The sequence below is a fragment of the Oxyura jamaicensis genome, chromosome 4 (genome assembly GCF_011077185.1).
Source record: "Oxyura jamaicensis isolate SHBP4307 breed ruddy duck chromosome 4, BPBGC_Ojam_1.0, whole genome shotgun sequence".
Lineage (NCBI taxonomy): Eukaryota > Metazoa > Chordata > Aves > Anseriformes > Anatidae > Oxyura > Oxyura jamaicensis.
In genome coordinates this window covers 43,295,413-43,321,851 of record NC_048896.1, presented here as the reverse complement: position 1 = coordinate 43,321,851, position 26,439 = coordinate 43,295,413, and the positions used below count along the sequence as shown (strand labels likewise).

Here is a 26,439-nt window from a genome sequence, read left to right as displayed (position 1 = left end):
TGGCAGCGGTGGCAGCAGCAGCGCTCCCCGTGCAGTGCCATGGAGCTGGGTGCAGTCTGGTGTCATCTGCCAGCAGCCCCGAAGACAGCGTTCTGCTTTGGCTCGGACCAAAGGCGAATGGGAGTGAGGGTCCTGTGTCTGGAAAGTGCCCAAATGAAGCTCAGCAAGGAAGCCTTTCCAACTGACTGCCCTTAGCAGATTAACGGGATTCATTTAATACTGCTGCTGTTACCCCTAATGTGCGACAAGAAGCTTCTGGCAGGGCTCGGGCCAGCGCGTTGCTGAAGAACTTTGTGGGAGTTGCCTCTCACTTTTGGTGCATAGTTTCTTGTTGGTTCCGTAAAGCAAATCGAAGCAAGGGTGGAATCTTTCCTCAGAGTTGTACAAAGGGAGTTAAGTGTATGTTGTTAGCCTGAACTGTTGTTCACTAGAATGGGATCCAAATTTTGGGTGGATTAAGGCACCTCAGTTAGCCACCTAGACTTAGCTGGATGTGGGCCTTAGAACAATTTAACCGGCCTAATTAGCGTTTCCACGCACTAATCTATCTGATCATCTAGACCTTTGTTTATGGGAACTGCCCCATCGTAAATTACTAGCCAGGGATACTGCACTGGCTCTGTGGGTCGATAGGTATGGGCTAAAGATAGGATATCTCTTCTATAAAATGCTGAGGGGTACACAGGTATGTGGTTGCAGCCTGGGGTTAAAAATTGCTTACTGTGCAGTGTCTGACCCCATATTAGAAGTTTGATAACATGTATGTATTTTTTCAGCTAATAGATTTTGCTTTGTGAAGAAAATGCAATCCACACACTACAACATTTTTTCCAGTTGCTTTAAATTAGGAAGAATGCCTTCAGCAGCCTTGAATATTTTACGGCCTACCCGGGTGTTCGGCATTTCTTTGAGGCAGGTACCCGAGCTTGTGTTATTAGACCTATCGCCAGTTAGCGCCCACCCCTTCCACTGCAGAACCGTGTTTTCCATAGGAGTGTGCCCCATTTCTGGGGCTGTGAGAAATGAGGAGTGCTCGTGTGCTGCTACTTAGCAAGAGCTTTTGGTTTCTTTGACCGCACCTAACACTGTGTTGCCAAGTTTGGGTGCCTGGGATGTGGGGACGGGAGCTAAGGGCAGTTAAGGTCAATAAGGATGGTGTTCCTCCGTGAATTCGTACGTGTGGTGCTAGCTCTGTGGCTCTCCTTGGCAAGTTTCTGATACACGTGTCACAAGGCGCTTCGCCAGGTTGTGGTCTGTGGGTGCTGTCACGCTGTACGCTTGGTTTCATGTGGAGCGGTGTGGTGGTGTTCAGAAACAAACTCAACAAAAAGAGGTAGGTGAGGAAGGTGTTGTTTCACTGGAGACAGTTACTGGCTGTTTGGTAGGAGGCAGTCCAGCTTTCTACCACAGAACTGCTGCATACCCTCTGTATTTTTACCCTAGCAGGGACTGAAGGGAGGATGGAGTATGCAGGACTAGAAAACCTTCCTGGTGTACTGAAGCTCTTGAAACCGTGTCTTCCTCCCTTCGCCTGTGACAGCCCGTGCTTGGCACTGCCTGCCTGTGGTCGTGCTGCCCTCCCTGCTTCCCGTGTGTGACTTCCCCGAGCCTTCCTCCTCCCGTCAGGAAAGCCTGCTCCTTTTCCTGGGTGTCACACAGGCCACCTGCCTTACACTTTCCACGACTGAAATAGGTATATAGATGAAGACGTAGTAGCGAGACCCGTGCTTTAGGGGCTGAGGGACACGCCTTGGATTTGTTAGAGACCAAACCGCAACGCACATCGCCCCCTACTTCAGCAACCTGCCCCGCATTAAGGCTCGCTTCGTGGGGGGAATAAACAAGCGCTACCACGGACCGTGAGGGGTTCAGTTTTGTAGGAGAAGGGTGGCGGAGGGGCCGAATTGGTGCAAGATCTGACTAGAATGGGGAAGGGGCGGTGGCCTGGTGCCTTAAACAACGACGCTGCGGGGCTGAGCCCCTCAGCCCCCGGGCCGCGCTGGCCGCCCCTCACGGCGGGTCCCTCCCTTCGCGCCTCGCTGCCGCCCGTCCCCGGGGCCGACCCCCGCCCATCTCCCGGTGCCCCCCGGCAGAGCAGCGCCCCGCCTGCCCCCCTTCCCTCCCTCCTCATCCCTCCCCTTCCCTCCGTCCCCTCCCTTCGTCGCCGTCCCCGCTCCGCCCCGCGGGTGCCGCCCCCGGCGGCGGGAGGCGCCCATGGCCCGGCGGCCGCGGCCCCGCAGAGCCGGGCGGCAGCATGAGCGACGAGGCGGCCCGCCGGGGCGACGGCAGCGACAGGGGCGAGAGCGGCGGCAGCCAGCGGAGAAAGCGGCCCAAGAAGGTAGCGGAGGCTCCCCCTGCCCCTCGTCCCCCCGGCGGGTTTGTGGGGGGGAGCGTGGAAAGGCGCGGCTTTTGGGGTCGGGCTGCCGGAGATGGCGGGGGGGTGCTGGGCTGGCCGGGGTCTGGTGGCGTCAGGGGGGCAAAATGGGGGCACCTGTTGCTTGCAGCCCTCTGTTGGAAATGGGCGCTGGGGGAGAGCTTGCTTAGCTCCCGTCTCCCCTGGCAGAGGGCTGTGGTTCTGCATAATCCTGAAATACACTGCTTTATGAGTGTGTCCCCCCCCCAGTCTCTAATCGGAGCGGGTACAACGTGAGTTACCGTGCTGCATGCAGGTGAGGAATTGCTCTGATGCGAGGAAGCATCCAGCCCACACAAAGATCGTTCTCTGATGAATTCTCCGACCCCCTGTGTTGTATAGGATTTGTGTTTTAGCCAGTGTCGTACGTGAGCAAGATAAATCCCTGAAACGGGGAGCATGTAGAGAGCTGCAAGGAGATGCTCGTTCAGAGACTTCTCCAAGGGGTTCGAGCTGGTGATGAAGAAAGGCTGCTTGGCGATAGATGACACTGTCAGGCCCCATTTCCCTACAGAGGGAAGGCTCTCTGTGTGTCACTGTAAGCACCCGAGATAATCCAGTCTAAGCATGTAGCCGAACAAAACCTGCCTCACCCCACCCCATTGTGCCTGGAGTATTGCCTGGATCTCCACACAGTGGGGGATTTTATATCGCACCCTGCCTGTACGTGTGAGTGTGACAGGGGCGGCGGGAACGCCTGCTTCGTCTCACCTCCAAACGTGAGGGCAGAATTGGAAAGGGTGGTTGGTGCGAGTCCACCTGAGGAGGCAAAAATCAAGCGACTGGGTGTGTACCTAGTGCTTTCATGTGACTGGGAGCAGTCTCTTTAGCAGGGAGGTTTTAAAGCCCTGAGAAATCAGACTGGGTGTTTCCATCTCCTTTTTTTTTATCCATACATACGGGGTTTCTTGTTTTGCCATTGTTTTCTAAGTGAAGTGGCCAAGAGCCTTTCAAGGTTGAAACACAAGTGTATGCTATTCTGCTGCCAAACGGTGCTTAGAAAGCATCTCTTGTACAGAGCCTGCGTATTCAGGGTCTTCCCACAGCCGAGGCATCCATTTTTCAAAAAATGTAACCAATGCTTTTGTGTCTTCAAGATATCTTTTATGACTGGAAAACGTTAATTGGTCATTTTCAATTGACAAGTGTAAAACAAACAAACAAAAAATAGTAATCACTCAGTTTGGATGCGATAGATGTTAGTGCTTCAGGTCTGGTAGAGGCTTAGGTCTGCTGAAGTTTTGCCCTTGTTGCCTTTATGAAGAAATACATTTCCAGACTTGAATGTTCATTTTTAGACTCTAGGGATAACTTTCTTAAAACTACAAACTGACATATATAATTTCTTAATAAGGAAAAGACATCCTGGGAGAGCCAAGGGTGTGAGAATTCCAGGTGGAAGTTGTTTGTCTGAATCAGAAAGCACACATTTGAACTCAGCTCCGTTACACATTGACTAGGTAGGCACAGTTTCTGGAGCAGAGATGGAAGTGCCACGTGCACGAGCTCCAAAATCAAAAGTCGTAGCCTGTTTTCAGGTCCTGAACTACTTTAGCTGAACGGAGCTGCATTGCACCACCCAACGTGCCCTCTATCTGTTCTGTGGAAGTTGATCCCTTTTGTGTAGACAGTTAAATATTAATTGAGGCAGATGAGTTTGATCCATGTATTGGGAGAGGTGGAGGGAAGCGCATCTCAGATACAGGATCCAGTTGGGTCATCCTCTATTCCAGGAGAGCGTCTGAGCTGGGAAGTGGTGTAGGGTTTTCTCCAATTCACAGCAGCACTCTAGCTTTGTTCTATATTTGCACACTTTAAAATGAAATGGCTTCAATGTCACCCTAATACAGAATAGGAAGAACCGAACAGTTGAAATTTTCATAAAATGGAGAGATTAACAACCCACCAACGATAAATTTATTCTGTTTGGAGGTGCCTGTGAGCAGAGTCAGTGGGCTGCCCTGGTAGGTTTGTGACTCCAACTGTAGGGTTAAGATCCGATTTGGATCCTGTGGTACTTCTCCTCCACATTACACCTGGAATATCGTGAACTTTGTTCCTAGGAAAAATCATGTTAAATTTCTATCCTCATCCAGTGCTAGTGTCGGAGAGTATAAGACTTATTCTGCTGGCGGCGAGAGCGAACAGGGACTGCCTTGTTCTGTCACTGGTGTAACTGAGTGGAAACCCAGAGGGAGCAGCGCTTGGTGTGCGTCGGTCCCGTCCTTGTAGCTGGTGTACTGCTGGTTCTGAAGAACAGCGTTAACAAGTGAATGTGAATTTATGCTGCGTCAGGTTTTTGAGACCTCCTCCTGTGCCCTGCTGAGCACGTTGTGCAGTGTCCAGGTGTCCCAGAACCCTCCCAAGGACGGTTTTTCCTATTATAGACTGCTGTTGCAGATGGAAAACCACCACAACAGAAATCAAAAAGCCTACTGGTCATCATGTAGAAAACAAAGCATATTCCTACTATCTGTTACGAGAAGCACTGATGGCAAAGGGGTTCCCGAAACCACAGGTTCTTACTGTGCTGATCATAAAGCACACGCCATTGAGAGACTGATGCAAAAATAATTCATCTCAGCTTATTAAAGAATTCCCCTTTTGTTACTTGTGTTGCTCAATAAGAGAAATTAAAAGCCTAGAGTCAGGCTCATACTACGAAAGACTCAGAGGAAGTTGTAATGCTTCTTTTTAGGAAGATGCTTATGACTTCTCTTAACCCAAGCATCGTCTCCTATTTTAAATGCAGCTGCAGAAAATACTAAATTGGGTGCATTAGGTGAGGTACTTTCACTGGAGAAATGGAAGATGTATACCTGCTAATGGAGTCATTACAATGTACAAGCTAATGCTTTTAATTAATTTCAATTACTTAAGACTATTAATTCTACACATAAGGTAGTTGAGACCTGGTTTGGAATACATGCAGAATTTTGGTCACCGAGGCTTAAGAACAAGAATGGATACGCATGCAGAGAGGGATGAGAGAGCCTCTCTCATGGAAAAACTAGAAGGGCTTGGCCTGTTTCGTGTGCTGGAGCAAAAGGCTGTCTGAGGGCAAAAGGAAATGAGGTTCTTCAGCAGCCTTCTAATAGGTATAATCAGGTAAAGAACCAAGAGAAACTTGATTAGTTATGAATGAGATGTGATTTGTCTAACAGAGCACTGGACTGGATTCAACTTCAGGAGGTCCCTTTCATTGCCTTGTTCCTCGGTTTTCACTTATGTCATTGGTGTTGCTGTAATGATATTATAAAGCAGTTTCATTGATGGCAAATGGGCTATTTAAGTCTTCTTAAATGTTTGTTTACCAGGTTATTTCTCTCTTCCAGCTACGGAATTTAGGAGGAAATTGAATGCCTCCAGAAGAACAATTTGAGCCAGCGTGTGTCTCTCCCAAAATCAGCATGGAGGCTTCTGTACCAGCAGTCCCAATCTGCTGGGTGGCATTGCCTCCAAATTGCCTTCATTTCACACTTGCCAAGACCCTCTTGTCTTCCATAGGTGCATCTGTTTCCCTCACCATCTTGTTACTACTGGTGAGAGGCAAATGGCTGTGGCCGTGCTGCTCTTTGCTTCCCCGTTTGATGATCCCACTGAGATGAAGCCAGACCAAGTCTTCTCTTCTAAGAGAGACCAAGTCCTCTAGTTTTAGAAGGACGAAGATTTTACTTTGGTTGGTACACAGTAAGCTGAACAGGCAGAAAGAACTAAAGAGGGAAGAACTGAATCTTATTAATTTTACTAGTACTGTGGCTTTTTAAAATCTACCAGGTTTTATTCTTTTGGCTAAACCAGTTTTAGAGAAGTGCAACAGCCTTGCTTTCACTTGTCTTAATACAATTTACATGGAAGTAAACAGAGAGAAATGGCTCTGGAAAGAAGAGAATAGAGGGAAAAAGTACAAAACCTTTTTCTAAGTCATGGAAGTAAGAGACGTTTGTAAAAAAGATCAGTGGTTAAACCAGTTGTATTCCTAAAGATTTATGCTCTGATGCAACTCCACTGATAGTCTTGCACTACTGTGGTCATGTGTTGCTTGTTCTCTTTACCTCTTCTTCCCATCACAAGGTTTCCAGGACATTTTGTGCTAGGTATAAAACTAACATCATAGCTGCAAATGCTTTTTTTTTTTTTTTTTTTTTTTTTTTAATATTTTTCTCTCTGTCCTTCCCCGCCTGCTCCCTCCAGCTGTGGTTGCTATGAGAAATGGTAACAAACAAGAACAGCGCCAGTACCTCACGAGGAGATAAAGCGCCGTACCTCTCACTGGTTGCAGCAGAGCAGCCATCACTTTCGGTGATTGCATCAGCACCAGGCACCCCGTGCTTCTCTCGCGGCAGCCCCGTGGTGCCTGACGCTCTGGGGAAATAATCTCCACTTACTGCAGCAGTGAGACAAGGGAAATAATGACGGGGGATATAGCTGAACATCTAGACTCCAGAATTTTGTGTTGTCACTGTGGTTGTTTTTCTAGCATCCTAAGTGTGCAAGGCACAGCAAATGACACCAGCCACGCCTGGTTTTCTAGGTCTCATAGTGCAGCAGCAACTCTCCAGGTATTCTTGTGCTCCGTCGTGCTGGCGGAATAAGCAATGAACACATCTTAGAACTGACACAAGTACTTAGAAGGTTACATTTATTTGTGTCACGCTTCAAAATTAACATATATGTTGCTCTTTGAAATGTTTGAAGTTATTTTTAAAGGAGTAATAAGCAACAAAGCGATGGAGATATTTTAGCTATTAGCAGATTTGTGCAAGCGCTACATTTCACAGATTAAATGCTGCGGAGCTGATAAGGAGGAAATCATCTGCCTGCTCGTGCACCTGGATAAAAGTGGTGAATTTTATACAGACCTGTGTGTAGCGTTGAGCCCGCATCCGCTTGATGTGCATTTTAGGCTTCCGATTTATCATTCACAGTTCTTGCTCATTTTCCCAAATGTTTGGCAAACAGCAGCTGAGTCAGAGAAACGCGTCCCTTGTTCCCCAGCCAGCTTCCCTTTCTCCCCGCAGGATGCCTGGGGCTGTCAAGTATCGCACATATTGCATCGCGCTCGCACATCTTGCAGCCCCGTCACGCATTCCTGCGGGCTGACCGTGACGGGCACCGAGCCGGGTTTTCAGGGGAGCCTGAAGCTCTGGGGACACGAGCTCCAGGCTGGAGGCAGCCACGTGCTCTGCCTCCACTTGTACTGCAGCGTGCGAATGGTGAAACGGCGTCTGGGAGGAGGATTTTGGCAACAGGATAAGGTGCTGAGAAGGCCCGGTGCTTCTAAATGCATCCGTAGTGAGCGTTTGGTCTTTCAGAGATGGTTTGGTTGGCTTTTTAAGTCTTAACCTGTTTGGCAGCTGACTCGAGCAGCTGTCCAGGGATACGGTGGCAGCCTCTCTTACCCGCTGGGAGAGGCCACGTCTCGTGCAGCTGTGTCCCCCTGCCTCCCTGGGCACGCCTGCTGATGCTTCAGATGGCATTTCTGGCTAGGGAGGCTTTCCACTACACAAATTGCCGCTGACATACACGGCACATAGATATCTAGGCTAGACATGGGGAGCCCTGGAGCTCTGAAGTGCAAGGAACAGAGGGAGGCCGAGGAAATAATAAGATGGCTGGGGCCATCTCTTGCATCCTCATTAACTTGCAGGAATTAATCATTACAGAAGCTTTCCTCGCTGATTAAGTGGGTTTCTTTTGTCTTGGTGACAGAAATTGCTGAGCTGAAAGTTTGAACTTGCTGTTATTATTCCTACACTGTATAGAAATAATGCAGAATTGCCCCACCTCATTTTCAGAAGAAATTTGTTGTGTTGTTATCATTCTGTGTGATTCTGATCCTAGATTGGCTGCGTTTTCCCACTTATTTTCCCCTTGATTTCATTGTGCTCTGGCACCAAACAGGGTGTGGGGGGAGTAGGCAGAGATGGGCCGGTGTTTAAGGCTCCCTCAGAATAGGTTATGGTGAGAGATGCAGCGAGTTGCTTCAGGTCCCACTTGTGTAAACGATACGTAGTTGAACATACGTGTAATTCATTTCCGACCTCACCTTTCTCTTTTTTAAGTGAGATGTTGGAGGACACAAATGCAGTGTTCCCCCTTGGCCTTGCAACGAAAAAGGCAGCGTATCCTTACAGGCGCTGTAAGTCAGCTACGTGGGCATTGATGGGTCTTCCCCAGACCTTCCCGAAATAGAAATTTTTGAGCACAGAGCAATTTAGGGAGGGAAGATAGATGCCTACCAACATCATCGCATCTAAGCTGTGGCTGCATCCAGCTAGCTTGCCATTGGGTTACACGCAGGTAAGCAATTTGTAACCTGCTTGTATTTCCTCTCAGTGTGGCTCAAACACAAAGAAACATTTAGTCCATGAATGAAGTGCTCTCTGGAGAGCAGGATCGGCTTCGAAGGAAATGATAGAGTGAATTGCAGTAATTGCAGCTTGAAATGGTTTTCTAGGTTAAACAGCATATAGGTTTGTGCCACGAGCTAAGTATTTCGGAAGCGCTTGGTTGCTTTTGTTTGTTTCATCCAGTCTCGGGTGGCATGGGTTTGTAGTACGGGATAGTGCTGGATCTGAGCAGAGTATATGGATTTGAAGAGGCTCCAGGAACGCACAGATTCCTGCAACAATTTAGTTCACAATAAGCAAAATCTGCTAAAAATCTGACAATTTGTTCCACTACTTGGCTTTTTCATAAGGTGTTGATTGAAGTATTGACGTAGTTGAGGCAGTGAAGAACATCAGTGATAGTTTTGAAATACACAAATGAAATCTGATGTTTATAAACAATTGCTTTTTTTCCCATAGAAAATATGGTTCTGAACCTTGTTTGTAACTTAAAATAAAAGCGATGCAGCTTTCCTGCGACCACAGGGCTCTGCTAGTCCCTCATTTCTAAACGTTTTAAACATCTAGTGCATCTGGCAGCTTTCAGCATCAGAGAGCAGATGTCAGCGTGCAAATGTCAAGAGACAGTGGCACTTACTCATCATGCAAACCATTGTAACCGTGATCCGGCTGTCCTGGTAGACGCAGCGATCCATCCAAGGAATGAATAGGCTTAAACATCAGGAGAAGAGGGTTGTGTGTGTGTGTGTGTGTGTGCTGTTATGCTGTATCTCAGCCTGCTGGAGTGTGTTTTTGGCTAGGCTCGGGCCACCGACTCGGCTGGACGTCAGCGTGGGCTCGTGGAAAGCTGCCAGCTGTCACCAGCTGCGCTCTGGTCTCTGTTGATGCGTACCTACGGAGCAGGGCACGGCTCGTGTCAGAGAACAGAAGCGCTGGGTGGGTGCAGCTTTTCCCGTGGATCTGTGATTCACGCTCTTTGCCTTGAAACGCCGAAGAAAGGCGCTTTATGAGCTGGCGTTTCCATCTGCGCTTCCCCTCCTTGGCTCGCGCTGGTGACTGCAGGGTTCTGAGAAACGAGTGAAAGGGATGAGAGATGGGAAATGCCGTCTGTTCCTGTCCTAAAGGCCGCTGCCCGGCCAAAGACCTGCTGCTTGGGTTAGAGATCCTGGCCTCCCCTTTGGTCCTGGGAGCTGCCAACAGTGGGGTGGTTTACGCGAAATAAAACCCTGAGCGGGTGAAGCATGGAGCCGAGCCCTACGGTTCCCCTGGGGAGAGAAGGTGCAAGAATCCCGCCTTGCACATGTGCTCCCTGCCCACCCAACACAGCTTTTGTTGCTGCATTTAGTTTTAATTAACCGCTCGTAATGGTGCGGAAGGTGTTTGCCAGGGGGGCTCCAGCACTTAGGGCTTGCAACCGCCGTGATTGTGTTTGGAGGGAGAAGTGTGGGGGGCTTCTGGTTAATTACATCGGCTGCCGTGTGCTCCTGCACGCCTCACTCCCTCCTGGCCGACTGCTCTTTTCACGGCAACGTAAGCAACAGAAGCAGCAGGCAGTGCTTTCGTTTGGGGAGCAGCTGCCCCAAGCTCATTACACCCTCATGCACGCTGCAGGATGCGGGCTTGTTCCTTTGCCGTGTAAGCTTAGGAGCACGAGCCGTTTGAAATACAGCTGACAGCAATTAGGATAGCGATGTACAACGCGCCTGGCCTAGAGGTCATTGTTAGGAACCAGTTGCTGCGCACTGCTGAGCAGAAATAACACAGGCTGGCTCACCGTTGTACAGCTCTTACGGGAATGGTATCCCTTTTTTTTGGTAAATGAATGAAAAAGTCCTGTCACTGGAAACCTCATCTGCATAATTTGGTTTCATCTGAATGGAAACCAAATATGGTTAATTAAAAAATAGACTAATCACTAAATGAAAGCAGTAAACATAATTAACGAAATTCACCTTTTTAATTGCTGTAGTCAAAGTGATGAAGATACGGCTGCAAAACATTGAGTCTGAGTGAGTTGGTGAAGCATTATTTTGGCGTCCATGCAGGAGAAAAAAGCTGATGGATCATTCACATGGGTAAGCACCCTTTAGGCTGGGACTTCTGAAAATGGTGGGGCTATGGTTTATTTTCTCTGCTCTCTTGAAGGCTGAGGCCACGGTGTGACAAGCAGCGTGAGCTGGCGCTGCCCCTTCCTGTGAACCAGGTTAAGAAACTGGGTTTGAAAGTTAAGTGCGAAAGTGAGGTGTGTTAGGTTTTATTTACAACAGCATATCATTCAGTGTACTCCGTCCTGCCTACGGAAACACCTGGCAAGCTTTCCTCCTTAATGCTTCCTTTCACAAAACCCAGCGTGAGTGCCGGAGTTGGGTGGGATCTCACCGGGGTGTTCACAGTGCGTGACCTTCCTGCTTTCTGACACCGCTCATGTGTCAGAGCAGGTGAGGGAGCATCCCTGGGCATTTTTTTTACAGTTCTCTTTGCTCTCCCATACCTTGGACTTTTCACCCGAGGGCGTGCTGAGCCTCGAGTCTTTTCTCAGAGGTCACACAAAGTATTCAGGAACTGTTTCAGGGTGATTTTAACATTAGTATCTTAAGATGCGTCCTGGAAAGCGGATTCTTCTCTTAGCTGCGTTCAGAAAAAAACACGTCATGTTTTGCTGTGTGAGTCAAGGCTTGTTGATGTTAATGGAGGGATTTCCATTGACTTCACTAATTTCAAAGACTGCCTTTTAATGGCTTTGAGCTTCAGCCCATCAGAAATAAGCTGAATATTTCCTTGTTTACCCTTGATATTTATGGCATTTAGCTACATTAACAGCTAATTTTCAATATGCTTAGAGTTTGGATCAGATAAATTCCAGGGCAAAGTCTTTAATCCTTCTCCGGAACGTTTTTCCTTGTTACTTAGTAGAATTATCTGGATGGCTTTATTGCAATAGCAATCGCAACCATTAGCGTATACTGATGTTTGTGGGAAACACATAATACCATCAGTCCATTTCCCAGCTTTTACCGTAACATCCAGCAAACTGATACCTATAGAAGCATACAGATACCTACCTAACTGAATTGTACCGAGTTGGCCTTAAACCAGAAAAGCAGTGCTCAGCTGTGACCTGACTGAACCCCAGCTGTCAGGATTGAATAAGTTCATCACATACAGCCTTGAAGCGGTGCAATGTGTGGGCGGATTATTTGTGCCAGGTGGTATTAAAACAATTTCTTTTGGGGGGAGTTGATTTTGTTTATTTGTTTTTCTGATGTTTAAAAATAGTAAATGAAACAGCTACTTTAACATCTTTTCATCAATTCTTTTGTATTTTGCTTTATGTCATTGCTGAGACCCAGGATTGTATTTCCTCCGCTTTAATCCATAGTGAAGCGTGCCTCAGTGCTCCGTCATGCGTGGCACTGAAATATTGTGTCCTTTTTTTAAGACTTAATTAAACTTAGAAGATACGGCGCTAGCAGAATTTCTCTGAGAGTTGCTGGACCTCCAGTAAGAAGAAATGAGCAAGGATGTTGATTAGCTGAGCCATTAGTTTGCTAGGAATTTCTTTCCAGGTGTGTTGCAGGTGATGCTGTCTGCAGTGCTCTACGCACCCAGCCTGATGTTGTGCAAGGGAATGAACTTTGGAAGAGAAGGAGAGGTGAAATTGTCTTACTCAGAGGTCTTTAATACTAGCATCACCTTCCCCTTCTGTAACCTTCAGTTTTGTTTCCCTGCAAGCTTTCCAGTGTTGCTGGAAATGAGGACGTGTGTTTGGAAAATCAGGCTGAGAGATTTTGTTTCCAAAATGTGAGTTGCGGTGCCTGTTTGTTGTGCCTGAATCTGATAATCCTGACGCTGTCCTGTTCGGTCAGGACTACTGGTGTAGTGTTGCTGGGTGCCAGGAGTTTGTTTCACACAGTCAGCCTGTGACTACTGAAACCCTTCACTGGAGTTTTTGCAGTACAGATATTGCAGTCTTTAGGATGGTCTAAAACGTGGTGCATGAGTGTAGTGCAGGAAAGGCACGTTCATGGATGAAACAGCTTCACTTACAACAGTTTCCCTCTAAGACAGACAACGAGCATCTCTCCTTACAGGAGTAATGTCCAGGGATGTGGATGATGCCCTCTGGTGCTTGTGCTAGCTAGGAATGGGAGTTAGATTTTAATGTATCTCTGACGTGTGTTCCTGTGATCGCTGTCTAGAACTGTGGCTGCTAGCACCCTCCTGGCTGGGCACAGCGCGGACAGGCTCTCCAGCCCCACCAGCACCAAGGTTCGGATGCAGAATTGCCAAAAAAGCACCAGGTGTGAAAACCCTTACAAAATAACAGCAGGGATTGCGTGGGGCAGGGGTATCCTCTGTGGTTGTAAGGAATGAAAAACTCCTAGTTTTTATCCTGGAGAGGATGCTGCCATTTGTGAAGTTTGCTTGTATGTAGAAGCTTGGTCAACAGACCTTGTTTTCAGAGTAGCAGAGAGACCGTACACTTCAGTGTCTCCCTCAACACCTTCGCAGGAAATGTTAAACTATGATCCCTTCCCTCTTTGAAATCTCTTTTCTAAAAATACTGCTTTTTGTTTGGTCTCATAACCATAAATGTTTGTTCTGTTACTCATAGGTTTTGCTGAATAAAATTTAAAAATATCATTCTAAATTACAAAACCTTTCAGAATGGAAGTGAAAGAAACATACTTTTTTCTCATCGATCTCATTTAGCTTCTGTTATAATTGACATAAATGTTTGGTCTGGCTGTGGCGCGGTTCTAATGAACGCTAAAGACCTTTGTCCACTCCATCCATGCAGCTTGTCACTCCATGCAGGGCTCAGCAAATTGTTTTTCTTAGGTCGCTAAATGCCTTCAATGTATCTGTCTGCTTGAATAAAGAAATACTTCTGTAGTGGTTCTGAATGAAGAAATGTTTCTGTAGCCTCTGGGAATTTGCTAACTGTAGAGGTTTCACAATTGGATTGCTGGGACGTAACGTGATTTCAGTGAAATGAAATCGAGAGCCACAGGAGAAAAAAATATGGGAAAGGTTTTTAGGAAAATAACTTGAAATCCAGAAAGGAAAAGTCTTGGAAGGGATTCACATTTTGCTTCTAAAAATAACGTGTTTTTCATCAGCAGCTCTCTGTTCTTTGGACATCATTTTGAAAATACAATTTATTCTCCCTCTGCCTTCACCTCTTCTCTTGATGTTCTTTAAGAAATGTGCCTAAAATCTCCATCTGCCTTGGCCAGGCTGCCAGCCACGTATGTAGTTGTGAATTTATTCAAGCTGTTGTCCTTGTTCCCCTGTGCAGGTGCAGTGCCACCTTGCAGCACGTCTAGCAGCGGGCAGCGGTGGTCCGGGCCACCAAGATGAGCGGGCAGCGGCTCCACCGCCCAGTAGCAGCTTCCCCATCACCTTCCCATGCGTGTTCCGGTAGGAGAGGTCCCCTTCCCCTCCTCCCCAGAGTCTCTCGTAACAAGGCCTGTGTTCAGCGTTAATTTCAAGTGTAAAATCAGACATAACGTTTAGGTGCTACGCCTGATTGTTCTGTAGCGATCTTGCTATGTACAGAAGCAGCACGAAAGCCATTAGCAATATTAAGTCACTCTGTTGGTATAATGGATGTGTCTCTGGCACTGCTGCAGTGTTAATTTCCTCTTAAAACAAGATGTGGGCACTCTTCATTTTTGCAATGGCTTTATTAACAGGGGGGAAGCGCCAAGGAGACAGAACAGCATGATGGCTTTTGTTCCTTAAAGTTTCACTCCTCTCAGTCGATAACATCAGGGATTGATCTAATATGATGCTGGGCGCTTGCTTTCCCACTGAGAACACTAAGCTGTGGATTGGTTTTCAAACATCTTTCAGGATAAGGGCTTAATTATCCACGTCACTATTGGCATGCACATCAACTATTTATAAAATGCAGGGAGTTTCCAGCCAGGGAATGAAAGAGTTCTTGGGTTTCACGGACGTGAGCAAATACAGCATTAAAAATGTATGTGTGGTTTCCCTCACCTTTTCAGGGCTTCGGATTTAACCTGTTGTGCAGGACAAATTGCAGAGCTCTCACAGCTGCTAGGGCAGTGCCTCAAGTTACAAATATTTCGAAGAGATATCTTTTATCACCCTAAGAGTTAGTGTAAATGGGACAGGGCAAAGTTGCAGACTGTCACAGGTGAGACCACCTTTCTTATTCGCTGATGTGCTATCACACGGATTGCTGATGAGTAACTTTCCATCAGTAACTTTCTACCTAATAATCAGAATGTTCTACCTAATAATCAGAATGTTCTACATATATTAAAAAATCTGATTTAGTTTTAGACTATAAGGAATAAATATTTTAAAATCTTTTTTTTAAGTGAATTTCCAGAAGACTTTAGAGCTGGGAACTCAAAGCTCTTGTTTCCTTCTGGCAGTTGGTAACTGAAGGGGAGCAGGAGCCTTGTGTGAGTTGACCTCCTGGTCTGGAAATCAAAACTCCCAAGACTGCACTCAGCCCCAAGAGAGTACCCTGAAGCTAGGAACCATAGGAATCTGGGCTGCACAACAGCCACAGGAGATGGGTAGGAAACGAGCAAGATTTGCCATGGTTTGACTAGAAATGAATGTGAGTGGAACTTCCTTGATGGGGAAATTCCCAACCATCTCTGCCTGCAGCCCCTCTGACTGTATATACCGGTAAAGCACGGTATTTATCTGTTCATGTTCAGCCTTAACATTTTTGCCAAGTCTGTGTCAGTGTTGTTATCTTGGCAGTACAGACGTGGCCGAAGCAGAGATACCAGTGAGGTGCATTTGAAGGGAGCCTAACAGATAGAGCTGAACCAGAAGACTGATGACATCCTCAGAGTTAGATTTTTTTTTTTGGAAATAAGTTCGTTTTGACATTAGAAATAGAAAACCTGCTGATACCTGCAGGACTGAGAAGGGTGGAACACTGAAGGAAGTGAATAATAATCCTCAAGAGATGTTACGGGAGAGGGATGAAAGGTACTAGTATAAAATATCAGATCGTGCAGTTATGACCTAATAAAATTCTCTCCTGTGGTCTTGGTTCTTAATGCTTTGGAAGTCAAAGGCAACAGGCACCTGAACGTGACAGTTGACTGCAGGATACAGATGAGTGAGCCACAAATCTGGTAAGGAAGCAATCCTGTGGTATTATCAAGTATAGTCTTTGAGTAGAGATGGTGAATGTCAGTGCTGCTGTACAAAACACCAGTGACATGTCATCTATAATAATATGCAAAATTTGATAAAACCGAGCTTTACAAAGATGATTGCAAATTGAAACAGGACAAGAGAGGCCACAGAGGAAACTTGGAAAAAGTAGTTTGTTTTATAAGAGATGAAAACGTTGGCATGGATTGTAAATGGATATAAATTTTCCGTTTAATAAATTTAGGCCTGAAGTTACACTATTTGTAACCGTTTGAGTAACCAGGTTTTGAAGCCACCATCTGCTAGCAGAGTAAAGAGAGGCAAGTAAGTTGGCTGATTTAGCATGGATTTAAATAAATTTATGGCTAGGATTAGACGGTGTGTTCCCTGCAGTAGCAGGAGGCTGGACTTGAAGACCAAAGATACTCTGTGCCTGCCAAGTTAGAGATCTACCAGGAACAAACAGAGTAGAGCACAGATCTCCCTGACTAGAAGACCTGTGCTTTTTATTACTGGGGCCATGAGCAGCTGTAGTAGGTGAGAAAGTGCTCGTTTTTTGTACTGGGAGACCTGACTCTTTCATGTCTGTTGGGTCTGGGTAGCATCAAAAGGAAATAGCGTTATGCCAGGTCAACCACTTGAGATAAAAGGCCTTAATCCATGTCATAACCCAATACAGTTGAGGTCTTTTTCCTTTTCTACCTGTGCTGATGTTTTTGCTTGACAGGATATACTTGACCTTTAGTTGTTGCTGTTGTTGCTCTTTTCTTTTCCTTCAGTGGTCTGCAAGAAATACTTCAAGAGATCTTTTTATTTCCACTCTGAGTGTCAGGGTTGCCTGTATTATTTTTTTCCAGAGGACTTTTTATTTTGAGATATGCTAGTAGTGTTTGAAGTACGTTCCTGTTGCACCAGTCATTTTCATGCACAACCATTCTCTAACATTCAGTCATGCATCTCTGCAAAATGCTCTTCAGGTGTAGTTGAACAGCGTACTTCTGTTCTCTCACAGTCTTCGTGGGCCCAAAAATGAAGTCTTAATCACCGCTGTTGTATAACGTCTTGCTCCGTCCTTCCATCCTTCCTTCCTATGGAGACGTTTAGTCTTGCTATTGAGTTCTTCATTTGAGTTTTGATATTCATGAAGGGCAAACTACAGTGAACTGAGAAAGCAAACAAAGCCAGGTTTATTTAGGTAGAGTCGTACACCCACGTACCCGCCGGGTACCTTGCGGCACTATGATGTTGGCTCCCTTCGCTGCTGCTCTGTGCCATCTGGGGCCAGGCCGGCTCCAGAAAATCTCTTGAGAAAAGGAGGATTGTATCAGTTTGTATGGATCCCAGTGCATGTTTTTTACATTTGATATTATGTTTCAAGTTGTCGTTTGAGCTCACAATATTTAGAATAGTACTGCTTGCTGTTTCTCAAAATACCTTTCTCCTTCTGTTGAGAGGAGGTGGCCGTGTGTGGGGCAGGTCTGCAGCCCAGCTCCTCCACAAAGAGCAATATCCTTGCGGGAGTCGTGTTTTACCTGATGCTGTGCCGAACAGGGCAGATAGCTTTGAGTTAATTCAGAGTGGTTCTTTAAAAAAGAGGCTATAAAACAGCATGATGGTGTATTTCTTTTGGTATTGAATGAGTAGATGGTTTCAAATGTAGCCGATTCTGTATGGCAGCTGACGTTATTGTTCTGAGCAGTTTAGGCATGACTTTTCAGCTTGGCATTTACTTTTTAGTTGTATATTAATTTGAAACACTATACATATGAAATGCAAATGTTTAATATATAAAAAAAGACAATGACATATTTAAAAGATGTAAGAGTTTTCAGAAACGTTCATATCCAGCTACATTTATTTAAACATTCCGTGGTAGTTCCATCAATACATATTTATGTATGCATGTCAGCTCAAAAATGTATTGTTAGAAGTGTTGAAAATCGTAAGTAAGGCGTAACCTGCTAATCACCCCATGTTTAAAGGATATCATGTCACCAAGTCATTTCTTAAACCCCTGGCTTATAGATTTAGGCTGAAGAAGCCCTCTCCAAAGAGTGTGAAGGGGTACAGCCATCGGTAGCTCTCTGATGAAGACCCGAGGTGCTTATGCAGGGGGAGCAGTGACATACGATGACATTACACTCGGTCTCATTTAGTGTTCCCTGGATGTTGCGGGACGTTTTGTTTGCTAGCTTGTGACAACTCCTGATGTGTGGGCTGCTGTAGAATGGAAAATGTATTATTTCTCTCCTAATGCTTGTTTTATTGCTTGTGAAAAAAGGATAAAATTTAGGGTGAGAAATATTCAGTGTAAGACTATAACAACTGCTCTTCCTAGGAACTGGTAAATAAATCTCAGCACTAGACACCAAAAATTTATACAGCCCATGGGATGACTCTCCTTTGTCAAGAAAGGCTGTCACTGAACTCAGTAAGAATCTTGCCTCAATAAAAAGAGTAACGGATCAGGTCTGAGATACCTAGGTATTAGCATATTAATGCATATTTGAAATCCAGACTAGACATTTTTGTAAAGCAACAAATTGGGTTCATGGAATTGTAGACCATTGCCATGCAGCAGAATCATCTCCTTCCCCAAACGTATTTCCAAATCTGGTGTCCTCACAAACCTAAGTTGGTAACGGGCTTTGGGAGGGCTTAACTAGAGAAGCTTGAGGAATGTAAGAAAGGTTGAGTAACAGCATCCAAAAGGCAGCAGTTTAATATTTTTTTTTTTCAGAGATTAATAAAGAATATTAAAATAAAAAAAAACAACCAAGCAACTCTACTGAGAGCTGTTGTGCAAAGGTCTTCTTCTTACGTATGATGAATAAGGGTATTCAGTGCAGAAGGGAAAAACAGCAGTGAATTGCTGCTACGTGATCGGCATTGGTGAGCTTTAAAATACAGACCCGTCTTTCTTGGCAATGTGGAAAGCAGCACAGGAAAAGGTGCAGCTCCAAGGGAAACCAATATCAACTTGTCTTTCAGAGAGGTAGTTAAGATGAATAGAGAGCCGTCATTAAGCAGGGCTGGTATGAGAGAGGTGGAAACGCTTCAGAGAAGAGCAGTGATTGCAAAAGCTGTTGTCTCATGGAAATTCATATCTGAGCACAAAGGATGTATAATTACGGACAAGAAAGGTAAACAGGCTGACGATGGTCTAAATTGAATTGCTAGTCCAAAGCAGAGGAGGATGTTCCGTTCTTAAACGACTTTACATGGTTCTTGCCTGTGCAGCTGTTAGGATTCTGTTGTCTCGGGGATTGCTGTAGATGTCGTACAGGACTCCTGTAGATGTCGTGTAGACTCTGGTCATTGAGTCTACAGAGCCCCAGTTTTCAAAGGGGTGAAAGCAGTCTGTCACGAAGGGCAGCAGAGAGGAGATTGCAAGAACAGGTACTTGTGTAAGCTTCTTGTTACTGGATTCTGTGTCTGACACCTTTCACCAGTATATGGCACGTAAAACACACAGCGTTCCCGTCTGTTGATACGGGACGGAAATAGGGCCGGGGGCACCCCACCTTGCCCACAGGAGGTCCTGTGGATGTCGGCCCACAGTCCTGGCTGTGCTGCTCTCCTGCAGGTTATTGCTGCTCACAACATACTGCATGGTGTTGTGAAAATGCGGGCTTATTTTTTCTCAAATATTTGTTTTAAAAGAGAAAATAATGCAGGTAGGTTACTGCACAGCCACTGCCAGCTAGAGCTGGAAGATAACAATTCACAGTAGCAACCCACCATGCTGCTTCTCAGCAGTAAATATTTCAGCAAAATATTTATGGAAAATCAGATAATTTGGGTTGTTCTGGAGATGACAATTAGCCCTTGAAAGAAGCTGTTTCCCTATGACTGGGTGTGTGCTGCGGCTAACTGCGTGGCGTATCAAGCCTACCGTGAATTTGCAGCCTGGCAGGCAAATAGCTTGCAAATGAATTTAATTACTTGCGACGAACTGCCATTCGCACAGGTTTCATGGAGCTTGGTCGGAGCTGAAGATGCTCACCTTTGGTTGAGACAGCTGCTGCGAGCCCTGGCCAGGAGGAAATCCACCGTGTCAGGGCAGAGGCGTGCGTGGGGAGGGCTTGTGGTTTGGTGTTGGTTTGGTCTTATTCCTTACAACGAACATTGGCAGCACATCAAAAAGCAGTTCTATGGCCCACGCTGGGCCACCAAGCCTTTAAATCCTGCTCCTATGGCTCCTGCTGCAGCTGTTTCGCTGCTGTGTCCCTGCGAGCTGCTCTGTGTGAAGTGCTGGGTGAGCTGGCTGCTGCCCCTCGCCCCAGGGCAGCTGGCGGAGGCATTTCGGCGTGCCCAGGAGCGTACCTCTTTGCTGCGACTCCTGCGTGAACATTGAGAATAAAAGCTGCGTGGCTGACTGTGATGTTAGGTGTTTTGGTAATGTGAACAGAATTCTGTGCTGGCAAGAAACAACCAATTTTGTGTCATTTGACGCAAGAATGGTTTAAACCTCTTTATTTCAGACTGAGAACCCCGCTATGTCACTAGGCCTCTGGAACAGTAACCCACTGCAAACTGGTGAACCCCAGCAGCAGAGGCACAGAGGGCATGACAAAGTAACCGGAATGTGAATGAAGTGATCATCAGTTTGCACACTGTGAGGCCAAAGCCACTTTTGGTACCAAAAGGTACCCAAACTCACCGAACAGAAGATGGTAGCTGGTATGTGAAAGGTGCCAGCCCTCGTTTTGCAATCCATGCAATACATACAGAACTTTTAATGGTCTGGCTGGAGATAAAGGAGAAAAAGAGCCAGAAATACTAACTTTCTTCAGCTTTTGGCATAGCTGTGATAATTTCTGTGTTTATGTTAATTTTATTAAAACAAGTTTCCAAATCAAAGGCAAGTCGTCCAAACAGAGACACTCTGGAATTCGCCTATCCACAGCACGCTTAGAATTTGTATTCCTCTGCATATTTCCAGAGGAAGGCTTTTCATGTAAAACTAGGTAATGCTTTTGAAGAGATAAACAGGGTAGGAAGATGTGTGTGTTCTGTATTTGCGTTGGAAATTAAATTAATAAAATTAATAGATTATTGCATAAACGCTGCCAATTTGAGCAGAAGAATAGATGAGATTTGTGCCATGGGGGTAGAGCGTCAGTGTAGAGCTGTATTTCTGTATCATCCATGCTGGCACAAAAAGAGGAAAACTCCACTGAGATTGGTAGAGTTATTGCTGTTGTGTGCTTGTTTTAATGAAACTTTTTTATTTCCTAGTTTTGCCTGGTTCTGAGTCTTGAAGCTAAGCCAGCAATAGAGAAGTAGCTAAGATACGTGTATGTGTAAGGAAGCTCTTAGGAATAGCCCTACTGACTCAGGTTTTTGGTTTAGCCCAGGAAAATCCTCTGTTGTTTGTAGGATGTTTTGAAAAGGTCCTTGACAGGCTGCAGGAGGCTTCCAGTCCTCAAGGTGTGTAACTGTGGCATCTCTGAATTTATTGATCCTATCCCATTTTTTGTATATACTCTGTTTTATATGTGAAGATTGGGCACTAGCTCCTGGGAACAAGAACTTTTTTTTTTTTTAAAAAAAACAAACAAACAAACAAACAAACAAAACTTTCCATTTGAAATGCTTTTGAGTCCCAGGTTGTTTAGTATTGCTGAACAGGCTAACCCACTAAAGAAGCACGTTGATTTTTTCAGTTCTATATTTGACAGGACTTCTGAACTTTGATGTTACTAGATGACAGGCCTTTCTGTAGCTAATCAAGGTTTATCACCGTTCCGGTGATTTGGGTGAATAGTATAACCCTCTATTTTTCATATGCCAGAAGCTCAGAGCTTACCTCTGAAGGTTCAGGACTTCTGCAGGCACGGCAGGTGAAAGGTCCCTTCAGTCCAGCGTCCTGTCTCCAGCATTCGCCTGTTGGAGAAGCATTGTAAAGAAGAGTTTTCTCTAGACTACTAGCAAACAGCCTTGGTTTTGCAATTTTACTTCTTTATTCCACTTTAGTTTGCTTATGAGGGTCCATCTGAAAGGCCTTAGTAATATAAAACAACCTGCCAACCCGCCAGGATTGATTTGTTTGACTTAATTAGTTCTTAACAGATGGATATCGGCTATTCCTCTCTTTGTGTACCCCACTGTTACTGAAGTCCTCTGGGCGATGCTCTGAAGGTTACCCAGTTGGTACAGGGATCTGGTCAGGTCAACAGAGCTGTGTTCAAAATCCTTACGATACACACATCCTCACACTCCTCACAACTAATCTGTTTTGTTTTAAGCCATTGTCTGTGCATGAGAACTTTGGCTGACCCATCAGGAGCTCACCCTCTGCCGCTTTCTGAACTTGGGTGCGCAAACCTTTCCTGTACGTTCTGGCATTTATGTCACTTGGAACTGGCTGTGAATGCTCCCATCCAGCCCCTGCCTGCTTAGCACGGTCTGCGTTTAGTTACCTGCTTGTCAGGGTTGGGGCGTTTTGACGGGATGAGGGCGAGCAGCCTGCTGTCTGAATTAAGCTGCCCCTGCTCCGTGCAACAGCAAGCTTCAGTCTTTAGGGTGCCTGTGTGTCACCTTTCCCCAGGACTGAGACGGAGAGACCTGGCTTGGATGTACAGTAAGCATTGCTTTCTTTCAAAAGGCTGCAAGCTGTTAAATGCAGCTGGTTTCTTTTCTGGGGCTGGGTGGAAATTTAGAACTGGGTCTTGGGGAGGAAATATAAAATATCGGGGCTTAGTTGCTGCAGGAGAGAAGATGGTGCTAATATTCTAGGAAGGCCTTGTATACAGGCAGGTGATAGCTGACGCAGATAATTTCTGAACGCAGCCTCTGTGCTGCTTCTGGGAGTTTTGTCTCCGTTCCAGGACTGCGGTACCAATTGCTGATGCGCCCAGGTCAAGCGGCCAGATGCCAGCCTTCCAGTTTTGTTAAGGCAAAGCTCAACCTCCAGTGTATTTTGTAGCTTCTGAAGCATGACTCTCTCTTACACAATTTGGTTAGCAATCAGCTTGATGGATGTCCTACTGGTATTCACACTTTCTGAATGTAAGGAAAATGAAGACAAAGGAAATAAACATTAGTTACAGCTGCTGGGACTGAGCACACCCGGATTATCAATATAAAGAGACTTTGTCCCCAAGCCTATTGTCACTGGGGCTCTAGTCCCAGCCTCTTGAGATTTTGCCACATCAGTAACACTGCAGGGGATTATAGTAATTAGCACCGTCTTTCAAAGAACACTGCTCAGCCTTCTTGAATGGCTTGAGCGAATTTGTTACTGCCCCTGGATGAAAAAAATGACAACGATGGTGTATCTCCATTTGTCTCCTAAATGACCAACCGTGTTTGAGAGAGGAATGAAATTATACGGAAGGATACTGTCCTAATTACCACGGTCCTTTTACCTTAGGACCACTTCAAAGCCTCGAGTCAGCATGGTTCCTTGACTTCCCCAACAGAGCCACATCAGGGGATAACAGCTGAGGGCTGGCCTCTGCTGAGTGCTGTGTGCAGCATAATTTTAAATTAAAACAGAAATATGTAATGCCAGTTACCATAGTTCAGACTGGAGCTTTTAGAAATGTGTTCCCACTCAGTGTAGCTACCTGAAGATGGATCTTCCTTCAGCTTTGAATAATTTGCCTGCTGGTTAAAAAAAAAAAACAGTAGGAAAAGCTGCAAACATAATTCTTGCTGAGTGTGTTTATAGTAGGAAAACAAAAGGGGCAATAGTTAAGGAACCAACAGTTTATCCACCGACTGTTGGTAGATCACCTCCGACGTGCATTCTTCTGGAGGAATGGCTTAGGCATCAAAGTTAAGGCTGTTGTTGCATCTCGTGGTTTAAAGCTGCCTGTTTCTGGAATAAAATTCAATACTTTATTGTACATTTAGCCTTCCTCTGAAACATGGTGCAGCAAAGCATGGTTCATCGCGGCTTTCCAGGCAGCGCTTGGGCAGCAGGCTGTGGATGAAAACTGTGGTGCTTCACGAAGCTGTCTGCCAGGAGGTGACCCCTTCCCCTTGGTAGTGCTGGAGGACGTCGTTTGCGTGAGCGGTGCAGGGGTGAGCAAAGCAGAGCTGACCACTCGTTGTCGTTTGGTGTTTGACGGCAATTTGCAGGAGGAGGAGCGGGCTGGGGGCCAAGCGGTGAGCCACGCTCGCTGGCTCTAACATCCCCCTGTCCCCTGCAGCTGTTTAAGCTGCTTCTGCTTCTTGCTGCTCTGCACTGCTGCTTTATCTGTTGTCGCTTGAGCTATTCACAGTCAAACCGTCGGGTGTGTTGGGAATACACTGCAGGGAGGACTTGGCAAAGAGGGGATGGGATGCCTTTGGAGGCAGCTGTAACCTGCAGAAATACAAACTGGAGGCCAAATGCAAAAGCTTCCCTTTAAAACAACATGGAGAATCTTAACTAGATGGAGATCCACATTAATAATTATAGTTAAGTATTTGTTACGTATGCTTGTAAAAATTTGACTTGTGCGATAAATACCAACTAGCCAGACTTTGCATCTTACATGTCAGGAAGCCTTGGCACGTTTATTGCTTTCTTTGTACTTGCTTGGCCACATGGATCGAGAACAGATTTTCATTTAGCCCTTGCAGACAGGGATGCCAACAGCGCAGTACTGAACAACTGACTCTTTTGCTGTGCCTAATATCTTAAATATCTTTGGAATTAATAATGTAACATGGGCTTTGTTTGTTGTTCTCCATGAACGTACTTTGGCCAAACAACTGTGTGCTCGGCGCTGGAAGGAACATGGAGTCTGTTCCTACCAAGCAGTCACTTGTACTGCAACGTGCAAACAGACCCGCACGTGCCTTGCCCCATACATACGCTTTACCTCACCAACAGGGACCCCCAGAGACAGCTGGATTGCAGGGGCACGTGGTGCTGTTCCTCACTCTGGTGCCTGTTCTGTGGCTCATCCTGATGGGCGGTTTCACTGCGTGGCACTTGCTGCAGACGGAACGTAGCAATGGGCACTAAGCGCGCACCGAGGGCTGCTGTAACGTGAGGTTTGTGGGAGGTGAGCACGGCTTGTCACCTGTGCCCTGTCTTGGGTCCTAGGATACCTCCTGACACGGCAACAGAGCTTGAGGCCTGTTTTTTCGTTGAGCGTATGCAGTGGCTGGCTTCTTGCAAACACTGAACGAAATCTTTGGCCGTGCATCTTGAATTATTTTCCAGAGTTTTTTGGGGCCAAAAGCACAACTGTCCACAGTGCGTGTTCCTGGCACGGTGATTCTGCGGCAAAGTGTGGGAACAGTGCTCATGCTTCTTTTGAGAGATACCCTGAGGAAAATCAAGGTAATAAAACGAGCGGTATCAAAACAACTCGGAACACGCCAAGTGACCTGCAGATGAAAAAGACTCCCAGATCGTGTGGCTGTTTGTGCCCCAGTGAAGCCCGCTCTGAGGAGTGCTGGGATCATTCTGGAGATTCGTAGCCAAAAATAGATTTGCTTGGGGATTTTTTTCCACCCCTAGGTTCCTCATTAATTTTTAGTCCTGGCTGGCAGCGATTACTGGTGTTTGAAATGCAGAATGTTTTCTCTGCAGAAATGTCTCAGCAGCAAGAAGGATATTTTTGTGCTGTTCTCTTTTTTGGTTTTTGTTTCATTTCATCTATAAGCAAAGCTGAGTTTTTCAGGGGAAAACAAGTATTTTTGTGATCACTGCTAGGATGCCTAATTAGGAGTTTTGTTTTGGCAAGCTATTTTCCACCCAAAAACGTTACAACAGGAGTTTTTTAAAATGACACAGAGGTGTTTTGGAGACACTGAAAGTTATCTGAGAAAATCCTGAGGTTTGATATGAAATGATTGGGTGATCTTATCCCACACAGTGCACCAGTACCCATCCCAAACACTACCACTTCTCTTCTCCATGGGCACCCAAAGACTAATAGCTCGGATTCCCTCTCTGGCTCTCCTAGAAGTGTCGGTCTTGAGGCAGGTTTGCAGAGCCATTATTTTGGGTTCATTTCAGAGAAGCCCTTATTTCTGTCTGTGCTTTGGGTATAGGGTTGTCAGCTTGTAGCGCTGCTGGTGCCCTTAACATGCAGTGAAAACTCACAGATTAAAAATACTAATTGATGTAACCCGCCTGTCATAAAGCCTTGGTTCTGGGAAAAGCGTGACCGTTGTGTTAAGAAGGGTGACCCAGTAACACGGATCATGGTCAAGTGTAAATCGGGCGCTTGTGGTGTCACAGTTACTCCGCACCCGCTGAAAACTCCTTTTGTTTTCACCCTGCCCCAGTCGCCGATCGAGAGACCTCCCAAGCACACAGCTCCATTCAGCCCTGGCCGCCGTGACTTGCAGCCCCTGTTGTGCCTGGGCTGCGTTTTTGGGAAGCCCAGGGACTCTTTGCCAGAGTTTGGGATTTTGGCTGAAGTTCCCAAAGAGGGACACACACATCTGTAGAGTAGCTGGCAGCATGCTAATTTCTTGCCTTGCAAAACACAGATTTTTTTAAGAGACCATTGTCATCTCGCTGACACATGATCTCACTGACATACGATCCTGGCGAGGATT

At 46.0% G+C, this 26,439-nt stretch overlaps 1 protein-coding gene across 2 annotated transcripts in view; it reads left to right on the top strand.

The window, feature by feature from the left end:
* ANK2 (ankyrin 2) overlaps positions 1 to 26,439 on the top strand; it is a 351,779-nt gene that overhangs the window by 113,638 nt on the left and 211,702 nt on the right. The window lies entirely within an intron of this gene.